Source organism: Saccopteryx bilineata, chromosome 12, assembly GCF_036850765.1.
Source record: "Saccopteryx bilineata isolate mSacBil1 chromosome 12, mSacBil1_pri_phased_curated, whole genome shotgun sequence".
NCBI classification, from domain to species: Eukaryota; Metazoa; Chordata; class Mammalia; order Chiroptera; family Emballonuridae; genus Saccopteryx; species Saccopteryx bilineata.
This window is the reverse complement of record NC_089501.1, coordinates 42791422-42815219: the sequence shown is the minus strand read 5'-3', so window position 1 is coordinate 42815219 and position 23798 is coordinate 42791422. Positions and strand designations below refer to the sequence as shown.

The 23798-nt window shown below is 38.8% G+C and overlaps 1 protein-coding gene across 1 annotated transcript in view; it reads right to left on the bottom strand.

Annotated features, from left to right (window-relative positions):
• UST (uronyl 2-sulfotransferase) overlaps window positions 1–17922 on the bottom strand; it is a 328028-nt gene extending 310106 nt beyond the window's left edge. Inside the window, exon 1 of the mRNA XM_066248213.1 lies at window positions 17831–17922. The gene's annotated coding sequence lies outside the window, so the exon portion shown is untranslated. The remainder of the gene's footprint in view (window positions 1–17830) is intronic.
• Window positions 17923–23798: the final 5876 nt, after the last annotated feature.

The window sequence follows — 23798 nt, the reverse complement described above, 5'->3', positions numbered from 1 at the left end:
CAGGCTGTGGGACCCAGACTGAATCACACCACCAGCTTTCTGGGTTCTCTAGCTTGCATACCCAAACTGTGGGACTTCTTGGTTTCCATAACCATATGAGCCAATCCCTACAATGAATCTCCTTTACATTTCTATATTTATATATCGTATTGTCTCTCTTTCTCTAGATAACTCAGTTTGGTTGGGCCAAAAGACACTGTTCTGATTGGGCAGAATATATTATCTCTGGTTGGTTGGATTTGTGCAGTTCTGATCGGATGGGAACTGCCTCAGTCCTATTGGTTAGAATAGGATTCCAGGAACTCCTTTATAAGGTAAAGGGCTGGCTCCAATGGCAGAAACACAGTGCAGGCAGGCAGTTCAAGGCAGAGACAGATAGTTCAGTGCAGGCTTCTCCCTGAAGTGCAGGCTGCACAAGAGGCCCCTGTCTAGAAATCATTCTAGGCTCTGTTTTTTAAAATGTTAGCCCAGTTAACAACCAGGAGCCCTTTTTAGCAGGTGTCTTCTTTCTCAGGGTTCATATTTTGTAGCACAAAGTCAGGTAAGAATTGTCCCCTTGTCATGATTCAAGGGGAGATGACGTTGCACATAGTAGGAGGAACCCTGAAGCCATTACTACATAGCACAGCTAGTGGTTATGTTACCATATTCAGAGTTGATTGTGAACCCTGTATGCCAACTAAACCCAGTATAAACGTACTCCCCCAAAACACTGTTCTTATACCCACAACCTTTCCAACACCATTTTACTGATAGAGAGGCATGGTAGTAGACAAGACAGAGTGATGGGCACATCACTCTTTTCACTATTGTTAAACATCTGACTACTTCCATTCAAGTGTCTCATTTATGTCCTCGGCTCATTTTATTCTCTTGAATTGACAGTCATTTTCTCTATTGATTTTTATGTATTATCAATCTTAACACTTTGGCTTGTTATATTTTTTATTTATTTTATTTTATTTTTTTACAGAGACAGAGAGAGAGTCAGAGTGGGGGATAGACAGGGACAGACAGACAGGAACGAGAGATGAGAAGCATCAATCATTAGTTTTTCGTTGCGACACTTTAGTTGTTCATTGATTGCTTTCTCATATGTGCCTTGACCGTGGGCCTTCAGCAGACTGAATAACCCCTTGCTCGAGCCAGAGACCTTGGGTCCAAGCTGGCGAGCTTTTTGCTCAAGCCAGATGAGCCCGCGCTCAAACTGGCAACCTCGGGGTCTTGAACCTGGGTCTTCCGCATCCCAGTCTGATGCTCTATCCACTGTGCCACCGCCTGGCCAGGCTGGCTTGTTATATTTTAAGACACACAGAATGGTCTAAAAGTCACTCTGAGAACTGACCACAAAAACATCGGAGCATGTGAATCCTTTGCTAGAGATTTTTCCAGGCTTTGCAAAGGTCTTTGCTGGGCGGGGCCCTGAAACAGCTCCCTTCCCTGTCTGGGAAATTTCTCTCTGGCTTGGACCAAGAAATCAGACGCTGTCCTTCCTGAGAAATCAGGCCCTCCACAGCTCCCTCTGCTTCCCCAGTTGTCCCTTATGTCTCCCTAGGGTCCCAGTATCCCCCCTCCCCCCAGTGGAGTGTGTGTGATGGGCAGGGAGGGAGGAGGGAGGGTGATATTGGCCAGGAAAGCGTTAATCCAAACCTCTGGGTCTCACACTTGGGCTGAAGATTCCTCTGAGACCTGGTTTCTGCTTCTTTATGGTCTCAGAGTTCCCTTTGCAGGGTGTGAGTGAGGGCTCAAAGAGAAATACAGAGAAAAAGGGAAACTATGCTAATACTTTAAAATGCCATCCCAAACAACCGGACAAATGAATTAAAATATTTTATAGGTATTTGACTTCTCAAAAGGCGAACAGCCCTCCACAGCAGCTAGTGCTGGTGATACTGAGGCTCTAATTCAACCTCTGCAGGGCCTGCCTTACTGCCTTGGTTGTCTGTCTTGAAGTGGACATCCACTCCATTTTACTTTATGAGAGCATTCAAAACTCGGCTTCCTAGAAAGGTCCACATCACAGATCACCTTGAAACTCCCTCCATTGGAATCTCCCCTTCAGTGCCTCGAGGAGGCTGGTTAAACAGTAACTTGTCTCTCTGAAACAGATCATTACCTGGTTTAGTTTCTAAAGTTAGTTTAGCAGTCTACTTAAGGTATGAATGAAATCTGATAGAAAACAGGTAGGTTTGGATACTGACACACAGTCTGGAAAGCTCGGGGCAATGAGATAGTAGGAGGGCATCAAGAAGAGTGGAAAATAAACCACATTTCACAATTTAACCTCGATCCAAATGTGAACCTTCACCTTTATCACATTGATTGATATTATGATTAGCTGCTTGGGTGCTGTGTATAGGTTTAACATGATTTCAAATCCACTTGTTTATGATTTGAGTGACATTGTTTCAATCCACTTGTTTTATGACAAAGAAAACAAATGTTCCTTTGATATATGAATGAAGTAAGTCTTGCCAGGATGTCATCATTCTGCATCCGTTGTCTTTGAAAAGCTGTGAGCAGTCCAGTTGCTGAGGGGCCCTGCTGAGGGCTTATCGATAAGAACACTGTGGAGAAACAACTATTATATGTCAGGGGGACACTTAGACTATAAATACTGAGAGTTTGGGAGACGAATTTGTGAGTTTCAGTTTTAACTAGGCAACTCTTCCCTAACCTAACAACTTTCCAAAAACCCTTGAGGCATAGGCAGTAGACATTGGTGATAAACCACCTAAAGGCTCAATGAAAGAGATTGCCCCCCACCCAACACTGGCTTCTTGTTCCCAAGCAACGTGCTCAAGCAACAGGGGACTTTTACTTTTGCAGGCAGCTGGAAATCAGCTCTTGGTCGAACACCCACTTCCCTGAATGTCTGCTCTCCTGAGTGCCTCTCCCCTGTAAAAAGCACACTTCATATTAAATTTGGACTTTATTCCTTCCCTTCCCCTTGCCTGGAGCAATAGTGTGATTAAGCTGTTATTTGTTTGGAGTATGTTATTTCTTTTTTTTTTTTTTTTTTTTTAATAAATTTTTATTAATCGTAATGGGATGACATTAATAAATCAGGGTACATATATTCAAAGAAAACATGTCTAGGTTATTTTGTCATCAAATTATGTTGCAAACCCCTCGCCCAAAGTCAGATTGTCCTCCGTCACCCTCTATCTAGTTCTCTGTGCCCCTCCCCCTCCCCCTAACTCTCTCCCTCCCTCCCTCCCATGTCCTCCCTCCCCCCCCCACCCTTGGTAACCACCACACTCTTGTCCATGTCTCTTAGTCTCATTTTTATGTTCCACCAATGTATGGAATCATGTAGTTCTTGTTTTTTTCTGATTTACTTATTTCACTCCTTATAATGTTATCAAGATCCCACCATTTTGCTGTAAATGATCTGATGTCATCATTTCTTATGGCTGAGTAGTATTCCATAGTGTATATGTGCCACATCTTCTTTATCCAGTCTTCTATTGAAGGGCTTTTTGGTTGTTTCCATGTCTTGGCCACTGTGAACAGTGCTGCAATGAACATGGGGCTACATGTGTCTTCACGTATCAATGTTTCTGAGGTTTTGGGGTATATACCCAGGAGAGGGATTGCTGGGTCATAAGGTAGTTCTATTTGCAGTTTTTTGAGGAACCACCATACTTTCCTCCATAATGGTTGTACTACTTTACAGTCCCACCAACAGTGAATGAGGGTTCCTTTTTCTCCACAGCCTCTCCAACATTTGTTATTACCCGTGTTGTTGATAATAGCTAATCTAACAGGAGTGAGGTGGTATCTCATTGTAGTTTTGATTTGCATTTCTCTAATAACTAATGAAGCTGAGCATCTTTTCATATATCTGTTGGCCATTTGTATCTCTTCCTGGGAGAAGTGTCTGTTCATGTCCTCTTCCCATTTTTTTATTGGATTGTTTGTTTGTTTGTTGTTGAGTTTTATGAGTTCTTTGTAAATTTTGGATATTAGGCCCTTATCTGAGCTGTCGTTTGAAAATATCAGTTCCCATATAGTTGGCTGTCTGTTTATTTTGATATCAGTTTCTCTTGCTGAGCAAAAACTTTTAATTCTGATGTAGTCCCATTCATTTATCTTTGCCTTCACTTCTCTTGCCATTGGAGTCAAGTTCATAAAATGTTCTTTAAAACCCAGGTTCATGATTTTAGTACCTATGTCTTCTTCTATGTACTTTATTGTTTCAGGTCTTATATTTAGGTCTTTGATCCATTTTGAATTAATTTTAGTACACGGGGACAGGCTGTAGTCGAGTTTCATTCTTTTGCATGTGGCTTTCCAGTTTTCCCAACACCATTTGTTGAAGAGGCTTTCTTTTCTCCATTGTGTGTTGTTGGCCCCTTTATCAAAGATTATTTGACCATATATATGTGGCTTTATTTCTGGGCTTTCTATTCTGTTCCATTGGTCTGAGTGTCTATTTTTTTGCCAATACCATGCTGTTTTGATTATCGTGGCCCTATAATATAGTTTAAAGTCAGGTATTGTAATGCCCCCAGCTTCATTCTTTTTCCTTAGGATTGTTTTGGCTATTCGGGGTTTTTTATAGTTCCATATAAATCTGATGATTTTTTGTTCCATTTCTTTAAAAAATCTCATAGGGATTTTGATGGGAATTGCATTAAATTTGTATATTGCTTTGGGTAATATGGCCATTTTGATTATATTTATTCTTCCTATCCAAGAACAAGGAATATTTTTCCATCTCATTGTATCTTTTTCGATTTCCCTTAACAATGCTTTGTAATTTTCATTATATAGGTCCTTTACGTTCTTTGTTATGTTTATTCCTAGGTATTTTATTTTTTTTGTTGCAATCGTGAAGGGGATTATTTTTTTGAGTTCGTTTTCTAATATTTCATTGTTGGCATATAGAAAGGCTATGGACTTTTGTATGTTAATTTTGTATCCTGCGACCTTACTGTATTGGTTTATTGTTTCTAATAATCTTTTTGTGGAGTCCTTCGGGTTTTCGATGTATAGGATCATATCATCAGCAAAAAGTGATAGCTTTACTTCTTCTTTTCCGATATGGATGCCTTTTATTTCTTTGTCTTGTCTGATTGCTCTAGCCAGAACTTCTAGCACCACGTTGAATAAGAGTGGAGAGAGTGGACAACCCTGTCTTGTTCCTGATTTAAGGTAGAAAGTCCTCAGTTTTATGCCGTTTAATAGGATGTTGGCTGATGGTTTATCATATATGGCCTTTATCATGTTGAGATATTTTCCTTCTATACCCATTTTGTTGAGAGTCTTAAGCATAAAATTGTGTTGTATTTTATCAAAAGCCTTTTCTGCATCTATTGATAAGATCATGTGGTTTTTGTTCTTTGTTTTGTTGATATGGTGTATTACGTTAACCGTTTTGCGTATGTTGAACCATCCTTGAGATTCTGGGATGAATCCCACTTGATCATGATGTATTATTTTTTTAATATGTTGTTGTATTCGGTTTGCCAGTATTTTGTTTAGTATTTTAGCATCTGTATTCATTAGAGATATTGGTCTGTAGTTTTCTTTCTTTGTGCCATCCTTGCCAGGTTTTGGTATGAGGGTTATGTTGGCCTCATAAAATGTGTTTGGAAGTATTGCTCCTTCTTCAATTTTTTGGAAGACTTTGAGTAGAATAGGAACCAAGTCTTCTTTGAATGTTTGATAGAATTCACTAGTATAACCGTCTGGGCCTGGACTTTTATTTTTGGGGAGATTTTTAATAGTTTTTTCTATTTCCTCCCTGCTGATTGGTCTGTTTAGGCTTTCTGCTTCTTCATGACTCAGTCTAGGAAGGTTGTATTGTTCTAGGAATTTATCCATTTCTTCTAGATTGTTGTATTTGGTGGCATATAATTTTTCATAGTATTCTACAATAATTCTTTGTATTTCTATGATGTCTGTGGTGATCTCTCCTCTTTCATTTTGGATTTTATTTATTTGAGTCCTGTGTCTTTTTTCCTTGGTGAGTCTTGCCAAGGGTTTGTCAATTTTGTTGATCTTTTCAAAGAACCAGCTCCTTGTTTTATTGATTTTTTCTATAGTTTTTCTGTTCTCTATTTCATTTATTTCTGCTCTGATTTTTATTATCTCCTTTCTTCAGCTGGTTTTGGGTTGTCTTTGTTCTTCTTTTTCTAGTTCCTTAAGGTGTGAAATTAAGTGGTTTACTTCGGCTCTCTCTTGTTTGTTCATATAGGCCTGAAGTGATATGAACTTTCCTCTTATTACTGCTTTTGCTGCATCCCAGAGATTCTGATATGTCGTATTTTCATTTTCATTTGTCTATATATATCTTTTGATTTCTGTGCTTATTTCTTCTTTGACCCATTCATTTTTTAGAAGTATGTTGTTTAGTTTCCACATTTTTGTGGGGTTTTCCCTCTCTTTTTTGCAGTTGAATTCTAGTTTCAAGGCTTTATGATCAGAAAATATGCTTGGTACAATTTCAATTTTTCTAAATTTGCTGATATTGTCTTTTTGGCCCAACATATGGTCAATTCTTGAGAATGTTCCATGTACACTAGAGAAAAATGTATACTCTGTCGCTTTGGGATGAAGTGTCCTGTAGATGTCTATCATATCCAGGTGTTCTAGTATTTCGTTTAAGGCCACTATATCTTTATTGATTCTCTGTTTGGATGACCGATCTAGAGCCGTCAGTGGTGTATTGAGGTCTCCAAGTATGATTGTATTTTTGTTAGTTTTTGTTTTAAGGTCAATAAGTAGCTGTCTTATATATTTTGGTGCTCCTTGGTTTGGTGCATATATATTAAGGATTGTTATGTCTTCTTGATTCAACTTCCCCTTAATCATTATGAAATGACCATTTTTGTCTCTGAGTACTTTTTCTGTCTTGTAGTCAGCATTATTAGATATGAGTATTGCTACACCTGCTTTTTTTTGGGTGTTGTTTGCTTGGAGTATTGTTTTCCAGCATTTCACTTTGAATTTGTTTTTATCCTTGTTGCTTAGATGTGTTTCTTGTAGGCAGCATATAGTTGGATTTTCTTTTTTAATCCATTCTGCTACTCTGTGTCTTTTTATTGGTAAGTTTAATCCATTTACATTTAGTGTAATTATTGACACTTGTGGGTTCCCTACTGCCATTTTATAAATTGCTTTCTGTTAGTTTTGTATCTAGTTTGATTCTTCTCTTTTGTTTTTCTATCATTTGTTTTTGTTTGTTTGTGTTCCATACTTCTTTCCTCTGTTGCTACCTTTTTTAAGTCAAGTGTTTTTGTGGTGGTTTTTTTAAGGGTGGTTACCATTAAGTAATGAAAAGGGTACCTACCATATTCATTGTAGTACCCTATCTTATAAGTATTTCTGCACTTCATCATCCTTTGCTACTGTTAATCTCCATCCTCTCCCCCCTTTTTTTCCTTTGTTGTCACAGTTTAAGTTTGGTTTTATTGTGTTCTTGGTGGAGCTGTTACTTGTGGTGTTGTTTTCTTTTGTTCTTTGAATCTGGTTGGAAAACCCCCCTTAGTATTTCCTGGAGTGGGGGCTTTCTGTTGATAAATTCTCTCATCTTTTCTGTATTTGTGAATGTTTTTATATCTCCTTCATACTTGAAGGATAGCTTTGATGGGTATAGTATTCTTGGCTGAAAGTTCCTCTCTTTCAGGGCTTTAAATATTGGGGTCCACTCTCTTCTAGCTTGTAGAGTTTCTGCTGAGAAATCTGATGATAATCTAATAGGCCTTCCTTTATATGTTGTACTCTTCTTTTCCCTGGCTGCCTTGAGAATTTTTTCTTTGTCATTGGTTTGTGTCATCTTTATTATGATGTGCCTTGGAGTGGGTTTGTTGGGGTTAAGAAAACTTGGAGTTCTGTTTGCTTCTTGAATTTGAGGCTTTAGTTCCTTCCACAGGCTTGGGAAGTTCTCGTCTATTATTTGTTTGAGTATATTCTCCATTCCATTTTCTTTCTCTTCTCCCTCTGATATACCTATTATTCTTATGTTATTCTTTCTGATGGAGTCAGACAATTCCTGTAGGGCTTTCTCATTTTTTATTATTTTTGAGTCTCTTTCTTCTTCTCTCTGTTGTGCCTCAAGTTGTTTGTCTTCTATTTCACTAATCCTATCTTCAATCTGGGCTGTTCTGTTAGCTAAGCTTGTTACCTCATTTTTCAGCTCGTGAATTGAGTTTTTCATTTCTGTTTGATTTGTTTTTATAGTTTCAATTTCCTTGGTAATATATTCTTTGTGTTCATTGAGTTGTTTTCTGATCTCCCTATATTGCCTTTCTGTGTTCTCTTGTATATCTCTGAGTATTTTTAAGATTTCTATTTTAAATTCTCTGTCATTTAGCTCCAAGGCTTCCAATATGTTAAGTCTTTTCTCCATAGATTTTTCCACATCTATTTGTGTTACCTCTCTTTCTTTTGTATCCATAATATTCGATTTCCTCTTTCTTATTGGCATCTGAGGGTGGTCTTATTGATAGCACGAATTAGAATTAATAAAGAGTAAAAAGAAAAAAAAAAAAAAGGGTAAAACACCCCACAAAAAAAACCAGTAATAATTTATTATTTCCCCCTTTTTTTCTCTCTTCTCTTTCCCTCCTCTCCCCTCCTCAGGGAAATATCATGCCTATAATGGAGGGCCTGATTTGGGGTGAAGAGTTCAAGGGGCAAAAAAAAGGGAGTAGGGACCTACTACATGCAAAAAAAAAAAAAAAAGGAAGAAAATCTTAGACAAGCATAAGATGATTTGCTTGTAAGTGATGGTCAACTAAGAGATATAATGAGAGGGATAAGAGGGAATCAGAAAAAAGGACCAAAAAAGAATAATAAAGAAGAAAAAATAAAAATAATAAGTAAAAATCTGTTGTATTAAGTGGAGCGAAGACTAAATACAATGGAGACCTTGGGTTGGGAGGACCCAAAATGCCACAAAAATAAACAAACAAGAGAAAAAAAAATAAAAACAAAAGCAAAAAAGAGAAGTAAAGCCAAAAAAAAGCCTTGAGTCCCAAATTAACTAATTTGTTCATGATTGAGGATTATATGGGAGGAAAGTAAAATGAGAAAAGAAAAAACGAATAGAAAGGAAAAAATAAGAAAAAGAGAAAAACGAAGGAAGAAATAAAATAGGAAGAGAAAAAAACAAAATAAAGCAAGACAAAAAAAACAAAAACAAAAAAAAAACAAAAGAGGAGAGAGTGAGAGTTAAGTGTTTTGGAGTATAACCTTAAAGGAGGGTGAGGATGAAGAAGAAAAATAAAATGCAACACTCATGGGTAGTGTAGTTCAAGAAAGGGGAAGCATAAGATGGGCAGAGAATAGAAGGACCGAGGTGGAGGAAATAAAGGCAAAAAGATAGAAGAAACAAGCAACAACAACAACAACAACAACAACAAAATTAGTGGATCAAGTTGTAAAATCTGTGGGTTTTTCTTGATTTTGAGAGGTTAACTTCTTCCTTTTTCTTTTCTTTCCCTCTTCCTAGTCGGTGACTCTGTACCCCAGGCTCTGCCCCTGTGTCACTCTTAGTTAGGGATTTGCAGTTGATGGGATTCTATGGCAATGTCATATAATTGGCTTTAGTCTTGCTGGAAGTAAAGGCTTGTTGGCGTTTGCAGGGTCCAACGATGAGAGAGTTTGCTTTCCTGGATTCTCTCTCCTAGTCCCCCCTTTCTGAATTAGCAGCCTGGTGATCCAGCTATAAGGCTGCAACTGCTTCTGCCTGGGGAGTAAGAGGCTCAAAGAGCTGGGAAATCCCCACTCTATCCCCACTCAGTGCAAGGCTTTGGGAAAGGCTCTGAGAGTCAGGGCCTCCAGTGTAATCAGGCGGGGGTGGGAGTCAATTGTTGTCAAGGTGACTGTTCAGCGCCTATCATTTAGTTGGACCTCTCAACCCAGGCTTTCCACACTTTGTAGCCTGTTTTTGCAGGGAAGAAGAGGCACTAGTCTCTGCTTACGACTAGTGTAGTATAGACCTTATTATCTGCCAAGTCCTTCTTGTTAGCGTTTATCCCTGAATATGGAGGCTCTATCAATCAGAAGTTGCCCCCACCCCTTGAGCGAGAGGCACTAAAAAATATCACGCCTCTTGTCTTGGATCGCTGAACTGAGAGAGATCTTATCAATTAGAACCGAGGATGCGCAGATTTTATGGGTTAAGCTAATTTCAGTGATTGGGTCGCAGCTGTGCTTCCGAAGGTATTTTAGGCTGCCTGCGCGCGCCCTTCCCCCAACGCTTGATTGTTAGCTTGAATGGCTGGGTGAGGTGCCCCGCCCACGGAGAGAATCTCCCAAGCCTCTCCCGCTCGCCCCCCCCCCCGCCCCCCCCGCTGGACCGCACCAGGCGCAGGATAATGGAGCCCCCTGGGTGTGCGGGCCAGCAGGGTGCCCTGGGCGCGTGGAATGCCCAAGGCACGCGCGCGAATGGGGCGCTCCGGGCACCGGTGGCCGGCGACCCCCACTCGCAGTGTGCGGGCTGCTGGGAACGTCAGCGGTGCTCAACCGGACCCGGCGCGCGCGCCGGCTCGCAGGGGCTCGCGGCGGCTCGTGGTTCCCAAGTATATGGGCTGACTCACCGCAGGCGCACTCCCTCGCGGCTTGAATGAGCGTGGCTGCGGTAGCTTCCTCCACACCCTCGTCTCTCAGATTCAAGTGATAACAGTCCTTTTGCTTTCAGTTTGTGTGGAACTCCGGAATGCTCCGAGGATAAATTTTTCTGTTTCTAGTTGATAAATTTGTTGTGATTTAGGGGAGAGCTGTCGGACGCGCTTCTCACGGCGCCATTTCCGTGACGTCACTCCTGGAGTATGTTATTTCTTTATTTGGCTTATTAAGCGATATGTTCCCCTATGCTATCACCTTGTGAAATTATTATAATTCCCTCAGCGAACTTTTACTGGATAAAGTGCTGGCAAATACAGAATCGGTCTCTGAGGATAACCGTGTTGCCTCTCCAGAACAGAAACAAAACACTGGGGAAGTAAAATTACTTATGAAGTTAGGAATTTAAGGGGAAATATTTTCAATTTGAAAATTTAAACAACTCCCTTAAGATAAAGTATCATTTAAATAACCTATTTCTTCTTGTATCTGGGAGGAGAAATAAGACAAACCTAAGTTCTCCCACTTCCAAATTAACACCTGTAGGAACACTAGATAGTAGAACCTAAAATATATGCCCAAATGAAAAAAGATCCTTCTCACCCCAATTTATTCTTCAGGAAATGGATAATTATATTCTGTCCTTACAAGATTCTTCAAAATATGGGATCCTCATGCAATTATGTTATTTAGAAACAAAAAATCTTTTCAGGAAGTAATATCGTTTGAAAACTGGCTGACATCAATGTTCATTTGCCATGCTAACACAATAGGTGGGAAGCCAAGGAATTGTTTTCAGTTTAGTTGAAGTATAATTTACATATCACAAAATTCATCTATTTTAATTTTGCATCTTGGCAAGGTAAACTTATATAGTCTGACTACCCATTATTAGAGTAACGTATGAGACCAATTCCACCAACCCCAAAATGTTCCTAACGCTTCGCTGCCCCCTCCACCCAGCAGCGGGCAACCACAGATTTGATTTCTGTCTCTCAGTTTTGCTTTTGTGGATCCACAAATAGAGTCACACAATGAACTCCCTTCCCTTGCTCTTCGGATTCACAGAAGGTCTTTGGGGTTAACCCTGTCATTGCATTTATAGTATTTTGGTTTTGCATTAATTCTTTTTATTGTGATAAAACATGCCATTTAAACATAAATTTACCATTTTATGCATTTTTGTTGTGATTGTGATGTTATGATTAATAATGACAAATATATATTATTTGGTCTTTGTCCCTGTTTCTGGCACAGAGCTCTGAAATCTGTTTGAATTTCCTGAATGAGGAGAACAATAAATATCTTTTGCTATGTTAATAAGGTGACTTTTGAAAAGCTCCTTCAGTCACCTGAAGATGAGGGATGGTTGCCAAGAGAACCCAACCAAGTGATTGGAAGGGTGGAATTTTCTATCTCACCTCTAGGGAGCAGGGAAGGGCTGGAGGATGAATCTGTTGCCAATGGCCAATGAGTTAATCACTCATGCCAATATAATAAAGCCTCAAAAACAAACAAACAAAACAACCAAAAGGACAGAGCTTCTAGGCTGGAGAAGGTGAGGAGAGATGAGGGAGAGCAGCACACTTGCAGAGTATGCCTTGTCTCATGTACGCTTCTCTCCATCTCTCCATCTGACTATTGATCCATATCCTCTAATACTGTTTGCAATACGCCAATAATCTAGTGAGTAAACTTTCCAAGTCCTGCTAGCTGCTCTTGCAAATTAATAAAAACCAACAAGAGTGTTGTGGGAACCTCTGATCTATAGCCAGTCAGTCAAGAGCACAGGTAACAACTTAGGCTTGTGATTGACATCAGAAGTGGAGGGCAGTTTTGTGGGACCGAGCCCTTCACCTGGGGGATTTGATGCTATTTCTGAGTAGTACCAGAATTAAACTGAATTATAAGGCACCTAGCTGGTGTCCAAGAATTATTCTTTGTGTGGAAACATCTTCCATGTCTTACTGGTTTTACCTGATGTGGCAGCAATTTTTCATAAGAAATTCTCCCTCAATTTGTTGTCTGCCTTTGGTTATTCTCCAGTGTCTTATAAAGGTTGTTTTTAATGGTTTTGTCCAATTTTCTACTAGTTTTCTGCAGAGGACAGGGAAAAAGTTTTCCACAGATGTTATCATACTTAGAAATTTACAAGCATAACTATGTGATTGCAAACCTCACAAACACACTTTTAAACAGCAATACTGAAAATGATTAGGTTGTGGAGTTCTAACAAATACAGAACCTACCGGATGAACAGCAGCAACAGACGTTTACCTTAATGTTCTGCAAATGGTGCCCTGGTTGTCTGAAGAGAAACCCTTCTCTCCACTTCTTCCTTTCCTTCTTTTATTTTTATATTGAAAGTTTTTTTTCTCTTTTTTTCTTTTTCAAGTGAGAGGAGGACAGATAGAGAAACAGACTCCTGCATGCACCCCAGCCGGGATCTACCCAGCAACCCTGTCTGGGGCCTATGCTCTACCCATCTGGGGCCATGCTTACAACCAAACAATTTTTAGTGCTCAAAGTGTAGGCTCCACAGAGCCATCCTCAGTGCCCGGACTGATGTGCTTGAACCAACCAAGCCATGGTGGCGAGAAGGGAAGAGAGAGAGAGAGAAGGGGGAGGAGTTGAGAAGCAAATGGTCACTTCTCCTGTGTGCCCTGATGGGAAATCAAACTTGGGACATCCACATGCTGGGCTGATGCTCTACTACAGAGCCAACTGGCCAGGGCCACTTCTTCCTTTCTAATAGAATCATTATGTGCTCACATAATGTAAGATATATTTCATATGCACCTTTCTGGTCTCAAGAGATAAATATTGATTAATCATGTATAATTATAGTAATTCATATCCCTTGAGAGTTATCACTATAGGCATGGACCAACCTGGCCAATGAGACAAAAGGAAAAGTCTGCCAGGTGGCTTTTAGAAAGATTTGACTTTCCCATTTCAAGAGACATAGGATAGTAATCTATTCACTGCCCTGCTTTCGATAGTTATTTGATGAAGACATGATGCTACAAAAGGACAATGCTAAGGAATGGGCCTCTGGAGATATAGTAGGGTTCCAATCATTCCAGTAGGCCCAAGACTGTCTCAAATCAGCACAAAAAGTCCTGTACCCCAGAAAACCTCTAAGCCCTGGGAAAACCAAGGAGGATGGTCTCCCTACATTTTTCTACCACTGAATTAACCAACCCTGGCATGTAACCCTATCATCAGATTTCTTGAATACAAATAATGATTCTGTAATTAAATGGTTCATAACTTACAGCCCAAATATCCTAACCCTTAGCGTACCCGATTTAAAGAGCTTTAATCAATTCACCATTGTTTACCCTTTCTCAAGGAGTTAAGACCACCACCCTAGGAATTTTTTTTTTTTTTTCTGAAGCTGGAAACGGGGAGAGACAGTCAGACAGACTCCCGCACGCACCCGATTGGGATCCACCCGGCATGCCCACCAGGGGGCAATGCTCTGCCCACCAGGGGGCGATGCTCTGCCCCTCCGGGGCATCGCTCTGTTGTGACCAGAGCCACTCTAGCACCTGGGGCAGAGGCCAAGGAGTCATCCCCAGCGCCCGGGCCATCTTTGCTCCAATGGAGCCTCCTCTGCGGGAGGGGAAGAGAGAGACAGAGAGGAAGGAGAGGGGGAGGGGTGGAGAAGCAGATGGGCGCCTCTCTTGTGTGCCCTGGCCGGGAATCGAACCCGGGACTTCTGCACACCAGGCCGACCCTCTACCACTGAGCCAACCGGCCAGGGCCCACCCTAGGAAATTTTGATCAGTACAAAAATGTATGTTGTGATTACAGTGGTGGGCCAGTGCCAGCTGTCCATTGAGAGAAAAGAGCAAAATAAACTCTGTGAAATCAGACACCTTGTCCATCTTGTAAGGAGCTATAATCCCATCATCCAACACAGTGTTCAGCTCATGGCAGGTGATCAATAAATATTTGCTACATAAATATTGCTCGTTGGTTTTATAAAATTTCTCAAGCATACACAGTAGTGTCCCTAGGTACCAGTAGAGTGAATTAAGCAGTAAAGTAAACTCCTTTAAAATATTGATTTCTATATCAAGCTTAGATGGACCTGGTATATCACAAATCAGAATGAGCTAGTGGACCTGAAATCTTGTTAGGCAGAGGTAAACCGAGACAGGAACTCAGGGAAAGCACATTTAGAGTCTTAGAGTTCTGGTGTGCGGAAGGAGTGTATAGCTAATGACCATATGACAAGATCAGTGGAGAGTTAGTTCTTTATGGTCTAGGAGTCTTACCTGCCTCCATTTTATTATTTGTTTCCCAGACCATCAATCATCTCACTGAGAGCCCTGTCCTTTTTAATTCTTTCTTCTTGGTGTCTCAAAAATCACTGTCTTCTACTAGCTTCTCATCTGGCCCCATGACTTCCAGGGCTGCTGCAGCTGCAATGCCACACGTTCTAAGTGTACCAGGAACCTGGTTTACCTTTGATCGTTGCCCTCTCTATAGCCAAGAATGAATGCACAGCCCCATCTCAGTGAGATGCGTTTTCCTTCTCAGTGGTACGATTGCATTAAGGCTGAATGTACCGATGTCCCGTGTTCTTCCATGTCACAGAGAAACTGGGGACACTAGGTTTATTTATTTGCCCTTTGTTAGGGCCACCGCACCACAGTCTATCCAGGACTATGGCCTTGGTCTAAAAGAGAATAGAATTGTCAGTGTTATCACATCAAAACATACTCAGTAGGCCCTCCTTGTCAATCCTAAATATCAAGTATAGTTCCCCCATAGTCCTTCTTCAAGGTAAGCCCTTCCGCACCTGACATATGGTGCAGGAGATAAAAGGATAGCCCTTGTTTCCCAGGGGCTGAGAAGTCTTAGATGTCTTGGCTCACTGAGTCTTTTTTCTTCACACAAGTTGTGGCTTGGGTCTTCCTGCCAGTCTTTCTGAACATGCCACCCAGCAGCTGCTTCTGTTGCATGGGCAAATGAGGATTTCTGAATCCACACCATTTAGGCCCACAGCTTAAAGTTGAGCTGTATATGTGTCCAAGATTCATGGCTCTAAATATATTATGTAGCTTGATTGAATACATTGGGCATCTGCTTTCAAATAAAACTTTAGAAATTTATTAGCAGAAGTAGCAGACTTCTCCCAAAGTTTTTAACACACACTAATTTTGTGGTTTCAAATTTAAAACTTGATCAAAACAAAGCCTTCTAGGTTTAACCTCCTGAAATGTAGATTAAATATCCTGCTTTTCAATACAAATTGCTTATAAAATGGAATTCTCTTTGGACGTGAGCTAAATCTTACAAAGCTGTATTTTGATGAATGACGTTTCAATTATTTAAGAGCAGACAAATTTATTTCTCACTGAAATATGCAGGGGTTTAAAAATTAAAAGCACTTGCTAGAATGTTTTTAAACGTAAAGTAAGTGCATTGGCTGCTACAAAATATTTTCACGTTTAGCCATGTTTCTTCATTTTTCCCAAGCACAAACCCAGTTAAAGGATTTGTAAGTTGCGTTTTGATTCGTTACTACTGATTAATTATAAATCTGATTTTCTCAATGGTTCTATTTCTTGTCACAATTGTTTTTTGAGGTAGTAAGGGTGGAGAGAGAGAGAGAGAGAAAGAGATGCCCAGTGGATCACTGAGTGTCAAACATTTCGTTCCCGGCCCTCATTGTGTAAGAGCTGCCTCACCCTCTTCTAATGACGAGGGTCCATTGTCCCTAAAAGGTAATAAGTACATTACTTCCCTGCTGATCCCTGGGTATTTGAACATGAAAGTGCCTAGACAACAGTCATAGCTTATGGATCAGTGGGACTGCCACTTGGTAGAAGTATTCTCTTTGTGAATCAGCGTCTCCAAGCGCACACAGCGCAGAACCGTGGAGACAGGAAGCACTGACTCCCTGAGTGGGTCCCTGAGAGTGATGGTAGGCAGGGCCACTCCTGCTTCCATCCACAGGTTCATAGACCCTGTATTCCAACAGTGGGGACATGGCACCATGTCAAGGTCTGATTTAGTCTATACATGGCCTTCTGGCAGATAATGTTTTACTGGAGAACTGGTGCTAGATTCTGTTCCTGGTAAGATGGACTACTGGTTAGAGAAGTAGCTAGGCCAGACTTGGTAAATGGGAGGTCATACTGTTGGGCTCGTGTAGACTCTCGGTGCCTGTCACCATCATGATTCTATTAACATTCCCATTGTGCTGGCAGTAAAATGGCCAGTGACAGAGGCTAGCTAAGAGGCTGGTGACATATATCAAAGGAGACTGGATGGAGCTAACCCCACAGGCCTGGAGAGTTGAGCCCAAAGGGCTGGAAGAGCGCTTAGTGTAGAGAGCTAACAACTGAAGGCTGCCCTTCCGAGGTACTTCCTGTGACCAGCGCACTAACTCTTTCATTTCCAAAAGTGATTTTTGGAGCTACAACACAGTATAGCAATACAGAGATAAGGACATAAATATCTAAACACAGAAATAAGATAATGTTGGATAAATGCTATGAAGGAAACTAATAGGAAGATATAATAGAGAATGAATCAATGAAAAGAGAAGTGATAACTTAGAAAAAGTGTTTAAGAAGGTCCTTCTTTGGCAATGACAGTTAGACTGACAGCTGAAGGAGGTGAATGATTCACTCATGAGAAGAGTTGGGTAAAGGGCTGTGTAGACAAAAGAAACTGCAAGTTGAAAAACCCTAACGTGGGAACAAACTTGATTCATTTGAAAAACAAAAAAATAAAGATCAGTGAACTGTGTAGTCTAGAGAATATGGGGAAGTGAGTATTAAATGGACTTGGAGAGGCTCACAGAGGAGAGGCCAGATTGTGTGTGATCTTTTGGGTCCTGGTGAGGACTCTGCCTTTTATTCTACATACAGTGCAAAGTGTTTGAATGGTTATAAGCAAAAGAGTAACACTTTCTAGTTACAATTTTGAAAGATTTTACTAGAGAAAGTTGGGACACATAGCTATGGAAAAAGCTACTGGTTTTTGGAGGGGATTTCTTGCCAAAACCCCCCATAAAGGCACACAGCAGTTAGAATAGCAAAAACAACAATCCATAGACAACATCTATGACAAAATTAAGTAAAAACATAACCTTGTGAATCCTAAAGTATGAATTCTATCCTGACAGTTTTAAAACCTGCATGAAATCAGAGTTTATGAGGGAGAAATCAAAAGAAAGTAATTGAGAATTAACAGATCTAACAACGAAAAAACAACCATAGGTACTCACTCGACAGCTTGTGTGACAATTTGAAAACAGTATCTGAAAGTAGAAGAGTTTCACACTACCACGGCAGGTCGATGATAATGTGTTAAGTTGCTGGAGGGATCTAAACATATGAACACTCCGAACTAACTAGCAAAAGCTCACTTCCAGGAGAACATTCCACACCGAGGTAAAGTCCTTGGCAATCAAATCAAAACTGAGCCGGACAAGGTCAACAGAGTCAAAGAAAAGGGCAAGTCTGGGTAGAAATAGGAAAAGGGAACAGAGCCCAGGAATCCCAGAAACTAAGCCATTGCATTTCCAAACACATCACAAAAATAACATAAGAGGGAGTTCTAGAATTATAAAGTTGGAAAGTTAATCTAAAGTTCAGGAAAATGAATTACACGTGAAAACACACAACGTAAAAGGATTAAGGTCAAATCGGAGACAAGATTGTTATAACGGACAACAGCATGGTGATCAGAGGAGAAGAGGCGGATGGGGGGCAGAAGAGGGTAAAAGGGGATAAATGGTGATGGAAGGAGACTTGACTTGGGATGGTGATCACACAATACAGTGTACAGATGATATACTATCTAACTGTATACCTGAAGCCAATATAATTTTATTAACCAATGTCGCCCCAATAAATTTAACTTAAAAAGCTGTTATGAGAGAAAGGAATAAAACCCATGATAACATTCCTAAAACAATGAAAGCAAGCTAGAAAGACATGTCTTCAAACAGATTTTAAAAGTATAAGCAAATATTTCAAAATAATACAAAATATTTAAGAAAATGATGCTATGTCTAAATGAATAGAATAGGCTAGAATGAAAAATCAGGAATGAGGAGAGAGAATTTAGAAAAGAATTTTAAAACTTATTTCTGTAATAAAATTTAAGCCATAAGAAACATGGCATAAACGCATAGAATAGATAACGCTTTAAGAAAAATTGAAGACTAAAAAGAGTAAAAATTTAGTATAAAAATTAAAGAAAAATAATTAGAAAGAATAGGACAAATATAGATGTGAGGAAATGAAGACTCAACCCACATATGATAAGAGGCCCTAAAAAATAAAACCAAATCAAGGGAACAGAACAAATAATGATAATTAAAAAGGAGAAAGAGGAGAAAAGAAAAAAACACTTTTCTACACTAAATAACAACAATAATAAAATTGATACTACATGTTAAATAAGCATAGTGCAAACTTGGGAAAACCTAACTAGAATGACCAATATTGAAGTATATTCTAATAAAATTATTGGACTTTGAAAAATCCTTTGGGCACCCAGCAAAAGAATAGATCACTATTTTGCAAAAAATTAAATCATACTGTTCCTAAAATTTTTGACAACCATGCTTTATGCTAGAAGACAAATGGAATAACATATTTAAAATGCTTAGGGAAGGAAGTGTGGGCCAAGGCTTTTATATCCAGTTGAAAATGGCTTCCAAGTATTAAAGACTACAGACAAACTGATTAGTTTTCAAGAACTCAGAAAATACTCTTCTCATGAGCCCTTTCTTAAGAAACTGAAGAATGAGTTTCAGGCAACCAGAACTGTAAGAAAGACATTAATGTATAGAATGATGGTAGGCTTTAAATATATATAAATATAGTTATATAATAGTTATATAATGAATTAACATTAATTGAAAACAGAAGGTAAAGAGTAAAGACTAATAACTATATGGTCTGACAATACAAAAATAGTAGCACAACTAAAAAATGGAATGAGTTCTTACAAAAAAAATTTTTTTAAAGTTTTTTTAGCATTATATTGCTGAAAAATACTGGTATTATTAATCTTAGAATGCTTTATATGTAATTTAGAATAAATCAAATGAGTAATTATATGAAATTCCAATTCATCATATCCATTGTTCATCAAGCAAAATTTGTGGCATGTGTGAAAGGAGAAGCAAATTAAATCAAAACCCTGCATCAAAATTGCTGCTAGGTTGGTCATTCTTTCCAGTCCTTCCAGCGTTCACGCTGGACTAGCTGCCTCTTTAGCACATTGCACTATATAACGTGCCTGGACCTTAGGTGCCACTCTGAGAAGAATCAAGGAGAGACATAGTCCTGTGTGGACTGAGCTTGAGAGTACTGAGAAAATCCTGAAGTGACCGGGGGACCTGGAACTCAATTTTCCACCATCTGTGCAATGAGCATTAGGGGTAAAACTCAGTCCAGTTATAGAAAAATAAGTATTTTCTCACACCTGCACTTTTGATTACGAAGGGTTTTTTTATGCCAAATTTCTGTTACTTCAATGAAAAATAAGGCAAGGTCATCGGCTGAGAATGGGGAGGAAAAGGAAGCATGAGGTGCTCAGGTAGACAGTAGATTTAAAATAGCCTTAGCAGAAGAGAGCAATAAACTTCCCAGGGAGACTGAGGCTTAGTAAGCAGTACTGAGTGCCTTTGGCGTTACATGGCTATGGATAATGTGTTGATAGTAAGCTGGTGGAAAGAGTATTTTCAACAATTTTCAGGTGAGATGGTTGACCTCGGTTCTGGTTCAGCTTGGGAAGCACTGAATAATGAGGAGAGAGAAGCAAATTTGATTACAGTCAACAATTTTGATGTATCATGTTTTAGCACATTAGAATTTTAAAATGCAATATAATGTTTTAAAATAAATGTAAGATAGAAATAAAATTTTTTCTTATTGATGTTATTCTTTCAAAATAACCACTAGATAAATTGCAGAATATCATGTGTGAAAATAGAAAATAATTTTACTACTTCTAATTTGTAGTTAAAAAACAATAGGTTTTAATTTTATATATGAACTTTCAATGTGAGTTAAATCATCTGTTTTGTAGTATATTATGTTTATTAGGCTTAAAATTTTATTGTTTTGTTCTTAATGAATTTGGTTTATTCCTAGGGAACTGTCTGACTAAAGTGAACATCTATTTCTCACACAGGAAAAATAAAATATAAGGATAACTACACAATAAGATATTGCTATGTACTAAATGTTTGTGACCTCCCCAAATCTACACATATTGAAGCTCTAATCTCTAAGTGGAGGTTGGGACTTTAGGAAGTAATTATGTTTAAATAAGGACATGACTGGAGAAAAAGGAACCCTCATTCACTGCTGGTGGGAATGCAAATTAGTACAATCATTAAGGAAGAAAGTATGATGGTTCCTCAAAAAATTAAGAATAGAACTACCATATGACCCAGCAATCCCTCAACTGGGTATCTACACCCCAAAACTTGAAAACATCAGTAAGTAAAGACACATGCACCTCCATGTTCATCACAGCATTATTCGCAGTGGCCAAGACATGGAAACAAAGAAAGTGTACTTCGATAGAGGATTGGATAAAGAAGATGTGGTACATATATACAATGGAACACTACTTACCCATAAAAATGATGACATAGTGACACTTATGACAATGTGGGTGGATCTTGAAGATATTATACTGAGTGAAATAAGAAAGTAAACCAGAAAAAGCTAAGAACTGTATGATTGCACACATAAGTGGGACATAAAACTGAGATCATGGACACAGACAAAAGTGAAATGGTTTCCAGGGGGAAGAGGATGTGAGGAAAGGGGATGTGGGGGAGGAGTCGGGGGACAGGTATAAAGAGGAACAAATCGAAGGTGATGGAAAATGATATGACTTTGGGTGATGGGTACACAATATAATCAACAGTTCAAATGCTATAGAAACGTTTGTCTGAAACCTATATACTCTTACTGATCAATGTCACCCTGTTAAATTCAACTTTCCAAGTAATATTAAAAAAAAAAGGACATGATGGTAAAGCCCCCATAATGAGATTGGTGCCCTTATAAGGGAATGAAAAGACCAAAGCACTGTCTCCACCATGTGAGCACACAGCAAGCCAGGAGGAAGGCCTCCACTAAGAACTCAACCATATTGGCACCGTCATCTTGGACTTTCAGCCTCCAGAACATTATACAATGTTTGTAGTGTAAGACACCCAATATATATATAGTATTTGTTATAGCAGCCCAAATTGCTGAAGGCAATTTTATAAAGTATTTTGAAATCAGGAGTACAATTTATGCTGCAAATCTATGTGAGTTCTTAATTTTGGAATCTGTTATGCTTGTCAAAAGAATGTTTATAGGATGTTAAAATTGTGATTGTCCTTTATTTATTTATTTATTTTTTCAATTTTGATTTATTTATTTTAGAGAGGAAGTGAGAGAGTGAGAGAGAAACATCAACGCATTGTTCCACTTATCCATGCATTTAATGGTTGATTCTTATATGTACCCTGACCAGGAATCGAACCCACGACCTTGGTGTATCAGGACATCATTCTAACCAATTGAGCTACCCAACCAGGGCTATCCTTTTCTAAAAGAAAAGATTCATAAACTATATTTATAGCACCATACAGTTTAATTATTTACCTTCCCCCAGCAGATTAAAGAAAAATATTATTTCTCACTAGGCTAACTTGAATTACTGTACAAGTCTCAACTAAATGTCATTTTCTGTAGGAATCCTTTCCTGAATTCCGGGTTCAGGTTAGGTACTTCCTATTGTACATTCCTAGCCCCATGAATTCACCTCTTGTCAAGGGGTATTAGAACTGCTGTTTCCCTATGTCTCTTCCGACTAAACAGTAAACTCTTTGAGGATGCAGTCATGCTCTGTCACCAACATATCTCTGGCAACCATCCCAGTCTTGTTCGAGATAAGAATTCTGTGTCTATTTGTTTGATGAATAAACAAATCATCTCTAGAAAAGCCAACATGATCATTGTAAAGTATACTTTTAAAAATGCAAGGGGTTCCCCTCTTCCTATTTTTTTTGGAATCAAAACAGACAGAAAAAAAAGTAAAAGTCCAGAGTTTTAAAAACTTCCCATGTGTTAAAAATGTTGGACACATTAAAAAAATTTTTGAACGCTAAAGCAAAACAATGAATTTTGCCAAGAAGGAAACAAGAATGTGACATTAAAATTAGCATAGCCATTCCAGAATTTGAAAAGACAAATATCAGAGGAATTTTGAGAAGGATAATAAAAGGTTTTGTTAATACAGATCTGAATAAGTACATACACAGTTCAGAGATTTTGTTTAAATCATTTCATTTAATGCAAACCAGCTAGGCACTTTTGTTTGTTGTTGTCTTTGTCCAAAATCATGTGCTCTGAAGAAAACTATGAATTGCTTTAAGCATTAACAGATGCTGGATTTAAAGAGTGATCAACTCCTAAACTGCTGATTACTGTGGAAAAACTAAATACATATTCTCTATTCTGTACCAAATTTGAAGCTATTATACTATGACAGTTTCTTATGTTTGAGAAAATGTAAAATATGTGCTATAAAAAGCAATGGTTTAAAAGCTATTTGTTTTTCCTTTGTATTTGGAGTTGGTTGACGTCAACCAATTTTTGCTAAAATGTCCGCAGCCCAATGATAATGGCTAACAGTTATTGAGGGCTTACTATGTGCAGGGTACTATTCTAAGGGCTTCATGTATATTAACTCATTTAAGCCTCATAACTCCATGAGAGGTATTATTCTACTTCTATTGATAAGGAACCTGAATCATGGAGAGAAATTTCCTTAATGACAATGGTTAGTAGCTGGGACACCTGAGGTTTGAACCAAAGGTGTCTAACGTTAGAATCTGAGCTCTCATTAGTTGCCAGAAAAAGCCAATTTTGTTCAACATAGAGGAAAAGAAGCTTATTCAAAGGAGACTGTGTAGCTCACAGAACTTTGCCTTTGTTAAATTTTTGATGAATAGACAACTAAAATTCTCTCTTACTCTTTTTTTTTTTACTTTGTATAAACCAAGTTTATGATGTATCATATTCACCGATATCATTCCATTTTCCACTGATGCGGAAAGTTGTACCTATCAGCGTTTAATGAATAAACTGAATCACATAACAATAGTGGGAATGGTTCTCTATGGTAAAATATTGTTTTTGAACAAAAGAACTGAGAGATGTGCCCTC